Source organism: Pteropus medius, unplaced genomic scaffold (assembly GCF_902729225.1).
Source record: "Pteropus medius unplaced genomic scaffold, Ma_sr-lr_union100, whole genome shotgun sequence".
In the NCBI taxonomy this organism is placed as follows: domain Eukaryota; kingdom Metazoa; phylum Chordata; class Mammalia; order Chiroptera; family Pteropodidae; genus Pteropus; species Pteropus medius.
In genome coordinates, this window is record NW_024344434.1 from 12051 (window position 1) to 26019 (window position 13969).

The window sequence follows — 13969 nt, forward strand, 5'->3', positions numbered from 1 at the left end:
ACCTGCAAAGCTTCTATTTGCATAACATTAATTCATGATGGCAGCTAAAACAAATTCATCATATTCTGTATATTAGAAGCTGATTTATGTAGGAATTGAAAAAATCATGAGCTCAAAATTATGTTGACATGATGTACGTGCTCAGCGGAGAAAGATTTTTCTCTTTCTTCCTCTTCTTTTTTTTTTTTTTTAAATCATCTGAACAACTGAATTATGGTAAGAAGGAAAAGGATTTGAGGAGAGGAAGCAGGCGAAGGACTGGCATCTGGGAAGATGAATAATGCTACTGCCTCACGTGTGTGGCAGGCTCTCGGTGCAAGTACACACACACACTCCAGTTATTAATGTCAAGTATGCCAAAGATACGCTGGAAAATCATTACCATTCATCGCCACTAACCGCCATTAAATTTCAATCAATTCAACTTAGCACAAGTGTACTTGAGCGGCTCTTACAGTTCCTTGTAAATGTGGCTCAAAAGTCGGGCTGACTTATTGCATTGTCCACCACACAAAGAAGCATTGCTAAGCATCTGCTTGGACCTCGGAAAGATGCTCTTTTAACATCCTAAGCATTCAAAGATCTTTCTTTTTCTGAGCGCTAAGAGGTCTCCAATCCCTACAGGTCAAGACGAATGGGGAGCAGGGGAGGGTGTACTATTTTAAGAAGCTACCATTCCTTTCCAGCCTTTGGAGTAGGGACAGAGCAAAAGGAGGCCTTCCTGGCTACAGTCTCGCGTGTGCCTTGCAGGAAAAGTTTCTGACGCCACGAAAAGTTTGGTAACTTGGCCCCTCTCTCTCTCTGCTCTGGTGAAATGTTCTCAATTCACTCTGCAAACTGTAAACTAAACTCGAAACCCCTTCTCCGGGTAAGGGGGAGGGTGAGCCAGTCGGAAGGGGGAGGGGAGTCAGCTGCAGTCCATGGCTGGGGCACCTTTTGGAAAAGGCGCCTTTCCCAGTTGACCACAGGGTCCTGAGGACTGCTCCCTGCAGGGACGCTGAGACCAGCTCCGAGTCTCTCCCCTGGCGACAAAGGCATTGGCGCGAGCCGCTCTGGATCTGGCCCGCTGGCTTTCTTCCCGACTTGCCACGAGCAAGGTCCTGCCTGCTGCCACTCGCCAGAGGCTGCCAGTGCGTAGCCGGGACAATGTGGCCATTGTTCGGGTGACACAGACCAGGCCGGCAGGCAGGTGGGAGGGACGCGGCGCGGCCGGTGCGTGGGCAATCGGGGCACCGGCAATCGGGGCACGAAGCGCTCCCCGGGCACAGTCACGGTCCATGGGCCAGGCACCCGCCTCCACACCTCCACATCCTGGCCTCGTGGACCAGTCCTCCTCAGGGCTGATGACGGAGGGGAAGGGAGGCAGAAGAGAACGGAGCGGAGGAGCCGGAGAGAAAGGGAAAGGTGAGACAGAAGAGGGGAGCAGAAAGAGAGAGGAAAAGACGAGAAAGGAGACTGGAAAGAGAAACAAAGGAGGAGGGGAGAAAGAGAGAGAGGGAGAGAAATTTAAAAAAATGCAAAAGGAAAGAGTCGGAGAGGGAGACATTAGGAATAGGAAAGAAAAGATAGAAGGGAGGAAAGAGACAGGGTGGAAGGGGACAAAAATGGGGAAAGAAAAAAAGACAAAAAGGAAAGAGAAGGGAGAAAGAAGAGGAGGGGGGAAGAGAAAGACAGATACCACAGGATGCCCCGAAAGCCTCTTGAAAGAGCAAGAGTTCACCCTGTTTCATAGAGGGAAGCAGCTCCAAACCCTGCAGAGTCAGCAAAGCAGCGTAATCACACCAGGGGCTTTGCTTAATTATGGGTTTGAGAGCTGGGGCTGGGGTAAGGGAGATACTTAACTGTGTCCCAGGGAAGGCCGAAGCACTCAAATGGTCTGTAAGGTTGGGGAGGGGGGAGGGGGGGAGGAGGGGAGAGAGAGAGAAGAGGAGAGGCGGAGAGGAGAGGAAAAAAGGGGAAAAGAGAGAGAGGGAGAGAGAGAGAGAGAGCACCCATTAAGCCAGGATCCTGCTGGATATGGCTGGGATCTGCAGCATGGTAGCCTAAGGCTGGCTGGGAACAGACATCGTGGGCAAGCTGTAATGTTCAGTGGGGACAAGGGTCCATGTGCTGAGCCAGTGCTGGTCTGCAGTGAGGCCGAGGGTCTGGAGAAGCCCCGCCTCTGCCTGCAGCAGGGCCACCCACCCTCCTCTCTCCTGTTTGCAGGCGGCCAGGGGCCCTCAGCCCAAGGGGGGAAATCAATCCTGTGCTAATGAATAAAAAGTCCCCTTTATTTCACTGCTGTTTTTGGTTCATTAAATTTTCCACAGATTTGCAGAGAAAAAAACATAATCAATAAACCCTGACAAAAGTGAACGTGTGAAAAAGGCCATAGAATGGAAAAGCGAGATAAAAGTGATATCCGATCACAGATTTCAGAGGCAGATGACAAGCCGGGGCCGCTGACGAATCTCAATGGACCATCACTCCTTTGCGGCTTCCCTTCCCTTTGCTGAAACTCTTCATTCAAGACAATAGTAAATGCACTACAACTTTTTTCTTATGCTAATGAATGAAACTGGGCACTCACAGTTAAAAACACTCTGCCCAGCAACCTGGGTTTTTTTTTTTTTTAACACATATGCACACACACACAAAACCACATTAACTTATTCAACTTAATCCAAAATCTCAAAAACAGTTTAATATGTACTCTTTGGTCACATCTTAAATTAGTTATTTTCCCCCATTCGTATAAAAGAAATTGGACTCGGAACACACACAGGATTTTTGAGGATGCTTTTGTTGATGAAGGAACTGGGGTAAATAAGATACTAACTATGCAGAAAATATGTTGTTATCATCGGTGTATTTTCCCTGGGCTTTAAATATTAGCTTTGTAGGGTCAGAATGTTTTGGTCACCTTGAGAATATTAAAACAATGATCAGTAACTTATTTTCTTAAATCCTTTATATTCCACAGCAAACAGTCAAATTAATTTTAGAGAAAGTGAGTAATAATGAATCCGGTGTCACACATTTATTTGAAAACCACAAAGCTGTTGCTCTTTACCAAAGGACACTACCAAACACCAACGTTAAATGACCCTTTCCCAATCAGCTTTTAAACAAGCCTGAAGAAACAGTCGCAGAGCGGCTTTCCTCCTGAGGTCTTTAGAAGCTGTGAGCCTTGTTCACTGAAATTGCTTCATATTCTGCTTGCTGGTATAATCACCTATTTGGCCTCTCTGAATTTTCTGGAATCAGAATACAGTTTCTCTCTTTGGCATTCTTCGTGTGTTTCATTTGTCCATGCTGCTGACACTTATTGAAAAGAAGAAAGGGGAACTGCTTCCCCAGGGTTCCTTTTCAAAGGGCTGGAGCCCAGTGAGAACAGCTGCAGCTGTCCACCCGAGGTTCACCTGGCTTAGCAGCACTCATGCACCAGGAAACAGGCCCTGGCACAGGTAGAAACCACCCCCCAACCTAAAAAAGCAAGGCTGGTTTGCTCTACCTCCCTCGGGCCAGTGTCATGAGTGAGCGTGAGCGTCACTCAGATGAAGGAAGCCCTGCTGAACACACACTTTCGCCAGGAAAAGACAAGCTGCCCTACCCCTAGAATACACAAGGATACAGGACTTGGGTTTTGAGCTTTAACAAGCCAGCCACGTGTGTAGGGGTCACACAGGCTTTCAAAGTGCACACAACCTCCAGGTCTCATTTAAAGGGAATTGCTGGCATCTGTGAGGTGAAGTCTCTAGTGTCCCCCACACCCCCAGGCCCTGCTGGAAGAAGGGTGTTTATTAGGCAAATATCCAATTTTGTCTGCCTGCCTGCTGAATCCCTTGGTTTGCTAATCCAGCCCTACAAGCTGCACTGTGTACAGGGCACTTGTGGGAGTACAAAAAGCATGAAGTATTTGTGTATTTTTCAGTCTGCAGTGCAAACAAGCCAGCTACAGTATACAGCTCCCAAGCCCCCCGAAGCCAGGCAATGAGCAGCTGACTAGCGGCCCTGTGGGCCCCTCTTCTGACCGGGAAACTCAAAAGATGTCCTCTGTTCTATGTTCTCCCACAAGTGGGCTAGAGCATCCCTGAGAAAGTGGAGTGGCACTCCATCTGTCTGGCCAGAAGGGCCTCATCTAACTCTACACACACACACTTCAAGGTGGGCCAAGTCAAGATTCCCTCCAAGGCCACGGCCAGGGTCAATGTGAGTTTGGGAGCAGTTTGAGAGGCTTTGCCAAAAGAATCTGAACCCTGTGCAAATTCCCCGCAAAAAATTACCAGGAAGAATGAAAACGTCTCTAACTGTCCCACTTTGTTCCTGGGTAAGCCTGGCCCTGATTTGGGAATGTTTCTCCCCTCTCATTCTCATTTGCACCCAATGACTTTACAAATAGACTGCCCTGACCAGTCTCTCACTCAGATGCCAGACCAAGGGACAGCGGTTTACCTGAGGGCTATCTCCTGGGCAGCGGGCTCCTCACTTCAAATGGGATCTTCCTGCATTAGTTTACATCCCCACGCCCCAGAATCGCTAAATAACCTCACGAAAGAAGTATATTTCTCAAAGCAGAGGAGAAACACAAAATCACCCTACATTTCACAAAATATAACTAACTTTGAAACTCTCAGACAAGTGACAACTTTCCCTATGTCTGGGTTGGAGAGGAATTTAAATCTGGAAGAGCACGATTTCCTGTTAACCCTCAGCTGTGGGAGGGAGAAGCTGCAAGTCTAGGAAAATGAAAGCAAGACAACATGAAGAAAGAGGAGGGAGAAAAGAGGTCAGAGGATCAAGAAAGAGGGAGGCCCTTGAGGGGAGGTATCTGCCTGGTCTAGATTCTACAGTCTAGAATTACTGCCTCACGGCAGATCAGAAGCTGGGAAAAGCCTAGAAAGCATCAAAACTCAAAGCCAGGTATAGCCAGGGTTCCTTCTCCTCCCCTGGGAGACCAGCCCAGGTAGCCACACAATGAATTTCCTCCGTACTAAACAACTGCAAGGCCGCTGCCAGGCAGGGGAGGCCTGCCTCCGACAGCAGGAAGAGAAAAGGGCACTCCCAGCCAAGGTAAGGAAATGGGCGGAGAGGGGCCTTCTAAGTGAGGTGGCTAGAACAAACAGACATCATCAGGGGACTTGCGACTAGCCCGCCTATTGCCCCGCTTTCCACCGCTGTATATTTTGGATTTCACAGTTTATTTACTTTACTTTTTGGCACCGAGCCCCCTGAGCATGCCAATACAATATTTGTTTAAACACTATTTTATGCCGCTTGCGAGGGAAACGTTTACTTTCAAATTCTCCAACATCCCCCAGAGCCTCATCTGCAAACAGCATATGAGCGTTTTACAACTGCTCCCTTTATCTGAAGCCGTCGGGATTAAACCTTCACACGCCCGGCGAAGGCGGCGGGAGCGGTTCCAGGACTCGGCCGCGGCCACCGGGCAGCAAAGCCCGCGCCAGAGGCGGTGCACCGAGCGCGCTGTCCGAGCGGGAGACAAGAGGAGCGCCTAAGACCCCCGGGAACCGCACCACACGCTAGAGAAAGGTCTACTGCTCCAGTCGAGATCAACTCTGAAAGCCACATAAAAATTATACAAAAGAGAGGGGGAGTGGGGAGAAGCACCCGGGTCGGGGAGCCAAGGCCCGCGAGCGCCTCTGCCGCCGGTCACCGGGGCGAAGCGCGCGGCTCTATCCCGATCTCTTCACCCAGTAAAAGTCGGGTTTCCGAGGAAATGACAGCAATTCCTGCTGGGCTGAAAAGGCGCTGAGTTGGGTGGATTTCCAGCTCCCCGACGCGGTGGGCGCACTCTCACTCACACACAAGCACACGCTCCTTCCTCCTCTCCTCCCTACCCCCAATACCCGTCCCCCCTCCGCCCCCGTCCGGGGAAAACGCTCCCTTCCCTAAACCCTTAATAGGATTGGCGCCCAACTATCTCCGCGCCTCTCCCCATCCATCACACACAGATCGCTGCTGCAGTAGTGGATTTTTTCAAATTCCTCAGCAAATATACTCTGTTGAGAGATTGACTGGAGCGGGGGTTGCGGAATGATGAGTGGGTGGGGATAAAAGTGAGGGGGGGGCACAAGGACCACGCGAGGATTGTGCATTTGGGAAGCTGGGCGTGATTTCAAGAGGATTGTGGGGTGGAGAGGGAGGAGGTGGAGGAGGGAAGCGAGGAGGGGGGTCGAAGAGGAGAGCCTGACCGAGGGGGAAGAGGCGACAGGGCCTGATGAGGGGGAGGAAGGAGCGAGGAAGAAAGAAAGGCAGGCTCCGGGACGCGTCGTGCGGAGAAGTGCAGTTAGAAGTTTACAAGTGGCTGGCTGCAGCCCCTCCACACACAGCACACTCCCCTAAGACACACTCCGACTGCCGACCTCCCGGAGCCTCACAGCATCCCAGCCTCCGGTGCTAACCCCCACCTCCCTTAAGAACAGCTCCCGGTTCGGGCGTGGTGGAGACCAGGCGGGGGCTGGCCCGGCTGTGCACCGGTAGAAGGGAGGCTCTTTCCCCCAGGTAGGAAGGGAGATGCAAAATCGCTCCCAGACCACGAGTTCCTAGTCCCGGGACTCCCCGCTTATTTCGCCGCCCGCCTTAGCCAAAACCCTAAGTGGGGCCGTCCCACTAGTACCCAGGTTCCCTCTCTTTGGTGCCCCCATCCCCGCGCCGTGGCGCGAATACCCAGCCGAGGGACCCTCCAGGACCGCACAGCGTCAGAGCCGGCTCGGGATCGGCCAAGATAGGAGGCACTTCTCAACGAAAAGCAAGCAAAAGAACCCAATGCAACTTTACCGAGGGAGACAAAAGTTTGCCTCTAGCACGCAGGTGGCCTCTCGGGCGCTGGGCGGTGGCTGCGAACCCCCATCCCAACTTGGCGACGCGCCGCGTGCTGCCGTGTGTCTCGGTCCGGCCGGGGCGGGGCGGGGCGGGCCAGGGGAGGGAACCGAAAGGCGAGAGGGGGCTGGACCGCCCCTACTGCCGGCGGGTGGGCAGCTCTCCGAGGCTCCGGCGCGCCGCGCGACTCGCGCTCCTTCCTCCAGCTCCTCCGGCTCCTCCTAGCCTGCCTCCGCGTCCGCCGCCGCCTCCCACTCCTCCTCGAAGTCTCATTGATGGGAGTTTGAAAAAAAGTCCGCGGAGCCGTACTGCCTCGGCTGGCGAGCTCCGGCACTCCCGCAATCCCGGCGCCGCCCGGACGGCGCAGCGCCCCCGCGCGCACGGCTGCAGCACACCCAGCACTGCGCACCCGCCCGCGCCGCGCTAACCCGCCCCAGGGAACCCGGGAGACCCGGGGACCCGGAGGCGAGGAGGAGGCCGAGGACGCTCCTCCTCAGCCCCGAGGAGAGAAAGCACACCTACGAAGAAAGTTCAAGCAGAGAGCGAAAGAATGCGCCAATCTCCAACACTTTTTTTAGGCGCGGGGTGGGGGTGGGGGTGGGGGTGGGGGTGGGGAGGCGGTCGCTAACTCAAGTCAGATGAGCACCGGAGCTGAGGCGCAGGAACTGCTCTGTTTTCAATCTCTGAAATCACCCTCCCTCTCCACCTCCCTCTTCCCCTCCACCGGGAGATGCCCGGGTCGCTGCTCTCAGTGCGCCCGCTTCTCGGGGCGCCAGGGCGGAAGCCGGGGACAGGGGGAAGGAGGAGGACCCCGGCTCTGTGTGGACCTTCTCCAGCCAGCAGCGCTCGCAGGTGCCGGGGGTCCTGCCGGCACCCCCGGCCGCGGCTCGCGCGTGTCGCCATCTGAGCGCAGGTTGACGAGAAGCAAAGCAGCCTTCTAGCGTTGATGCATGTGTGTGTTTTAGGGAGGGTTTTGTTTTGTTTTGTTTTTAGAGACTCCACTCGAGCTGCGGCAGCCAGATGGAAGTAATCAGAACCTAACAACAACAAAGGAAGAAGGAAGAAAAAACCTCGCTGAATTTTCGGGCCAAAGTGTGTATGGGGGTGTGTGTGAAAGAACTTGCTTCAGCAAGCCAAGTGACAAGCCCTGGGCCCTCAGGCCGCACCGCAGCTAAGAATTGAGCTGCCTGGCTTAGAGAAGCGTGTGGGACAGCTGGCCAAAGTGTCCCCCAAACCCTCAGGGGCCACCACCAACCTCTCCATGACTGCTTCATGAGAGAATTTTTAAAATTTTTCTTCCAAATGCTTGTGGAGCACTTACTATGTGCTAGTGACACATTTTATTTCTTTTATATTATTTAACCTATGCGAGGTAGGTTCTCTAATACCCAGATTTACAAGATGAGAAAACAGGCTTAAAGAAGTTAAGTAACTTACCCAAGGGCAGAGCACTGAACTACCATCCTCCCTGAGTTTCAGTAAGCTGTACAGTTAGTTCAACCAAATTCACCCAGTACAGGGTGATGGGAGCATCTCTCCCTCAACCCCTCTTCCTACAGTTGCATTTTATCTGGAATGCAGAGGAACCAAAGGCTCAGAGACTTGATTCTACTCTGCCTGTGAGGGTGTGACCTTCACAGGCCCATTTTACTGATGTACTTCCTTGTCAGTAGCTCCATACACTACTGAGTCTCCTTAACTTTATTTTTCACTTTTTAATCAAAAAAGAACTATTATGATCCCCATTACCTATTATCTTCCTTCCTTCCCTCCTCCTTACCTTCATTTATATGAAAGAAGCAACAATATTTTCTTGACCTAGAAAAAAAAAATGTGCAGGACAATAGTAGAGTAATTTAATGCTAATTTTGTTTTTCTCAAATAGGATCTTCAGATTGGGGGCTGGGAAACTTCAGGGTTTTTAAGAAGCAAAACTTGTAGAAGCCAATGTATTTATTAAAGGGAAGAGAAGTTTGAAAGGGGCTTTTTCTTAAAATATGATCGGATGCACCATTCCTTCATGCTATTTGTTTAAATTCCTGCTGAGTTTTCAGAACACAGACTCTAAGGAGACAGAAAAAGTAAACTGTCCCTCCCTTCCTTGGCCATATTTTAATGACCCTATTCATATCTACCCCAGGAAATGTGGGGAATCATTTCATGTTACTGGAATATTAGCAGTGTCGGCTGATTACTTCATTACAAGCTTGTCTATGTTGGTTTCCTTGTGTTGTTAAGTTTGTGAAGAAGTTTAAACAAATCAACATTTTGGGATATTTCCTTTTTCTCTGTTTTCCTTCTCAGACCAGCTAAACTCCTGCTGGAATCCAGGCACTCCCATAACCATTCCTGGCTTATTTTGGCAAGAAAGTGACTGTCGAGTTGAAGACGGAATGTTTTTGGTTTGAGGAGAGGCTGTAGTAGACACCATGCCTTAATCTCTAGATGATCAGAAGCATGGGCTCTGGAAAAAAACAACAGAAGGTTTGGAGCAGAGGCAAACTGGAATAGCAGAGAAAGCCTTCATCTGAGCATTGGGACACCAGTTCCTAGTCCCAGATCTAATACTAAATGTATGAATTTGGGCTAGTCTCAGTCCATTCCATCAGCAGCTTTCTGTGCGCCAGACACTGTGTTAAGTTACATAACACCACAATGAGAGAGACTGATGGGATCCTTCCCTTCATGAAACTTAATGTTTCATTGATAACCACAAACAAATATGTAAGTACAAACTGGGTGAAGAAGAAATAGAGTTCTCTAAGACCTTATGATTGGTGACCTGTGTTAGCATGGGAGGCAGGGGTGGTGGGCCCAGGGAAGGCCTTCCTGTGAGGTTGCACTGATGTGAGGAAGGAATGAAGGACAGACAACAAAAGAAAAAATTAGACCAATGGAACTACAGTAAACTAAAAGTCTTCTGCACAGCAAAATAAACAATCAGCAGAGTGAAAAGGCATCCTGTGGAATGGGAGGCAATTATTTGTAAACCATACATCTGATAAGGGGTTAATTTCCAAAATATGTAAGGAACTCCTAAAACTCAATAGCAAAAAAAAGAAAGAAAGAAAATGACCTGATTTAAAAATGGGCAAAGGATTTGAATAGATATTTCTCCAAAGAAGAAATACAAATGGCTAACACATATATGAAAAGATGCTTGACATTGCTAATCTTGAGGGAAATGCAAATCAAAATCACAATGATATGTCACCTCACATCTGTTAGAATGTCTACTCTCAAAAAAGAAAAGATAAATGTTGGTGAGGTTGTGGAAAAATTGGAATCCTGTACACTGCTGGCTGGAATGTAAAATGGTTTTGCCATTACGGAAAACAGTATGGAGCTTCCTCAAAAAATTAAAAATAGAATATAATCTAGCCATCCCACTTCTGGGTATATATCCAAAAAATTCAAACCAAGATTTCAAAGAGATACCTGCACTCGCATGTTCATTGCAACATTATCCACGATAACCAAGGTATGGAAACAGTCTAAATGTACATCATCAGATGAATAGATAAAGAAAAATGTGATAGATATATATATCTGAAGAGCACGTGGGGGCTGAGATGGTGCTGTGGCTGTTTTTGGAAATGGTCACACAAAGCTAACGCAAGACACCAGGAAGACTAGCCCACCAGGTGTGTTGTGGCTTGGCTACAAAGCCCAGTAGCAAGCACTTAGGAACGTTAGGAAGAAGTGAGAGACCCAGTCCCTAACCTCAAGGATTCCACATTCTCATCAAGAGATACACAAATTTGGCCACAATTAAAGGACACAAAATGACATCCTAAGTGAGGAGTGGTCTGTGCTAAAGGGAGCTGGTGGTAGACAAAACAGCCAGTCAGAGACCAAGGAGGAGAGACAGTGAGGGCATCAGAAAGAGAAGGGCCAATCCCCTGCGATGGATTGATCATGTATTAAAATTTTAGGGCTCCTGAAATGGCCTCAGTCTCCCCTCCCCTCCATCCCAGTATCTCTGGGATCTCTGGGATCAATAATGTTGTAAAGTTTAGAGCCACTCCTATGATTTCAGTCTGTGTCTGTTACCACGGTGCAGATACGCTTGGGAGGACTCACAGAGAAATTTCCTAGAGGATACTCCTCACTGCTGTGAGTAAATTTATCCGATTTTTTCCAAAGAACAAGTTTATATAGAAGGGGTAAGAAACATAAAGATGGCACCTGAGGGGGCACTTCTAGGGGACAAGCGCACAAAGAGAATGTCAGGCAGGTCAAAGACCAACAAGCATTTTCTAACGTGCAGCCCAAATCTGCATCCCTCCCCCAGACAATGTTGTCGCATAATGCAATGGGGAGACGCACATGGTGGGTGTGTGCAGTTGGAAGATGTTAGGAATCCCTCCCCACAGAAGCAACCAGTGAAAACCTTTTTCCTAGAGGACACAGCTGGGAGAGATTCAAGTGCTGAAGGACCAAAATCCTGGCAAATGAATTCATTCATGCATGCATACATGAATGCATTCATGCATTCTTACATTAATTTGTCCTTGTTGAGCTCCTACCGTGTTCCATGCATTTTAGGGATAAAAAGATGAATGAGATACAGCCCTTCCCTTCCTCCACCTGCTAGTCCCAGCTGGGTGATACTCCCACAGGCCCCTGTGTCAGCTTAGAGTAGTAAGCTCTGAAGGCACTTGCCATGTCCAGGACAGGTTGAAAAAGGAAGGAGGAAGAACATGGGACATTTAGTGCAGCCATCTTTGGGATGGGAGTGGAGGTGGCAAAATCAGCAGGGCTTAGAGAGCTAGTGAGTGTTTTTCAGGCTTTCTCCCCAACAGGGCCAGTCCTCTCAAGAACTTTTTTCAAGATATGTTGTGGAGTTCTTAACCCACCTGAAATAGACAGCATCATCTCACAGCCACTGAGTCTAAGACATATCAGTAGTTCTCACCAATCACATAATAATGAAAGACATTATTTGAAGACAGTTTAAAAGAAATTATTAAAGACAACTAATTAAAATATGATAAAACTATTATAAGATACTGAATTGACCTACAAATTGATCTTAGGGATAGCCACTCCCTGCTCATAGTATATGAAATGTAACTTGAATTTGTCACTTCTTTTAGGAGTTACCAGGAAGCAATAGAGAACAGTGTGGAAGATAACCAGATTCTAAGACATTCATTTCCTTGGGTTCTATGCATTCCATTCATTGTATCCAGCAGAAGGAAGATAATGTGGAAGTCACTTATGAACTGCATTAAAAGAACGTTTAAAACCTAATCTTCCCCAAATGTGTGTAATTTCTCTCCTTTGACACCTCTTCTGTGATCTATTATTTTATCAATGTTTCAACTTGTTTTTTTAAATTTTTGGTGTCAGAAGTTTGTGCCTGGGTTATTTGGTGAGCCTTGTTTTGCCAGAAATCAGCTGGAGAGAGGCAGGGTCCCACTGCCTTTGAAAAATTTGAAGAAAGAGATAGTTTGGGGGGCCCCCTGTCAGGTCTCATAGTGGAGGGCGTCCGAAATGTGGAAACAGGAACCTGGTTCATGAAGGCCAGAGTTGGTGAGGTGAGTAGCTAAGACTAGCCCACGTGGGTGTATTGGATAGTAGATTTTCTCCATAAATTAACATACAAATAAAAAGTTTTCATGTAGATAAGCAAAACTTATGAGAAGATAAAATGGAAGATAACAAAGATTATAATAGCAAAGAAAAAGAAAGAATAAACCATCAAAATTTAAAAATAAAGATATATCCAAAATCTGTATGGGAAAAACCATAAAACACAAAACACAGGAGAGTGGACTTGAACAAATGGAAAGATATGTGTCCTTGGTTAGGAAGATTTAGCATCCCAAAGGAGTTAGCTCTTTCTAGGTTAATGTGTAAATTATTGCAATTCAAATAAAAATACCATCTTTTCTTGGGGCAGGGATAACAGAACTAGATAAGTTAACAATTATAAAGTTCATTTAGGTGAAGCCAGAAAATAACCAGAAAAAAACCATGAAAAAGAAAAGCAATTGTTGGAGGGGGTGGGGGCAGGCAGTCCTATCAGACATTGAAACATAAAGCCTTTATAATTAAAACAACTTGGCATTGATGAGTGACTAAAAAAGACAGACCAATGAAATGGAATACAAAATCCAGAAATAGACCTACACTATGTATGGAAATTTTAATTTTGATAAAGGTGGCATCATGAATGAGTGCGTGAAAGATGTGCTTTTTGCTAAGTTGTATTGGGATACATAGAAATTAAAACTGGACCAAGATAGCATTTCTCACCTGGCAGACTGAAAAAACTCAAAGCTTAACAATATACTATGACAGTAAGGCTGCAGGGAAACAGACATTCTCAAACATTGCTGGTGGAAATGCAAAACGGAAGACCCCTAGAGAGGGAAATTTGGAATGTTTAGCAAAATCACATATTTATTTATCCCTTTGACCTACACATCTCACTTCCAGGTATCTATCTCAAACACAATACAAAAAGGCATATGTAGAAGACTATTAATAGCAGCAGTTTTGGTAATGTCAAAAAACTGGAAACAACCCAAATATCTTTATGTGAGGGCATACTGAATGAACTATAGTATATCCTCCCAATGGAGTATTACGCAGCTATAAGAAAGAATGAGGAGCGTTTTTTAAGCTATGGTTTGTATTGTTATGTGAAAGAAGCAAGGTAGGGCAAGTGTGTCTGGTATACTAGTGTTTACCTTAAAATGAGTGATATAAATATGTGCTCACATGCACATATATAAGATTTATTTATGTTTTTTATGGTTTATCTAATTAATATACATCATCTGTATATTCCATAATGTTTTAAAATTAAGGAATAAGATGGAGGGGACAGAGATGGAAGCTTGCAATATTGTGATTTGTAAGAAAAATATATTTGGTCATTCAGAGGACCAATATACATTTCTCACATATATTTGGTCTCCATCCACAATTCCTGCCTGGAATTCCCTTAAATGTTGAGAGTGAAAAATGTATCTTTTAAGTTAATGAGGTTACTTTTAGAAAGTCCCTAAGGATAGGTGCTGGTTGCCGAGAAAGCCAACCACGTGACTAGAAGGTTGGAACTTTTAGTCCTCCCATTCACTTTCGGTGGGTGGGTAAAGGGGCTGGAGGTTGAATCAATTGCCAGCAGCCAGTG

The 13969-nt window shown here is 47.3% G+C and overlaps 1 long non-coding RNA gene across 4 annotated transcripts; it reads left to right on the forward strand.

Moving 5' to 3' along the window:
- The first annotated feature begins 4615 nt into the window (after positions 1-4615).
- On the forward strand, positions 4616-12074 carry LOC120610345 (uncharacterized). Of its 4 annotated transcripts, XR_005654917.1 has the most exons (4): positions 4616-5052; positions 7816-9546; positions 10886-10938; positions 11922-12074. It is a non-coding gene; the product is annotated as an uncharacterized LOC120610345 (long non-coding RNA). The 4 variants fall into 4 exon arrangements; XR_005654916.1 differs by having other exon boundaries at positions 10886-12074; XR_005654918.1 differs by lacking the exon at positions 10886-10938.
- Positions 12075-13969: the final 1895 nt, after the last annotated feature.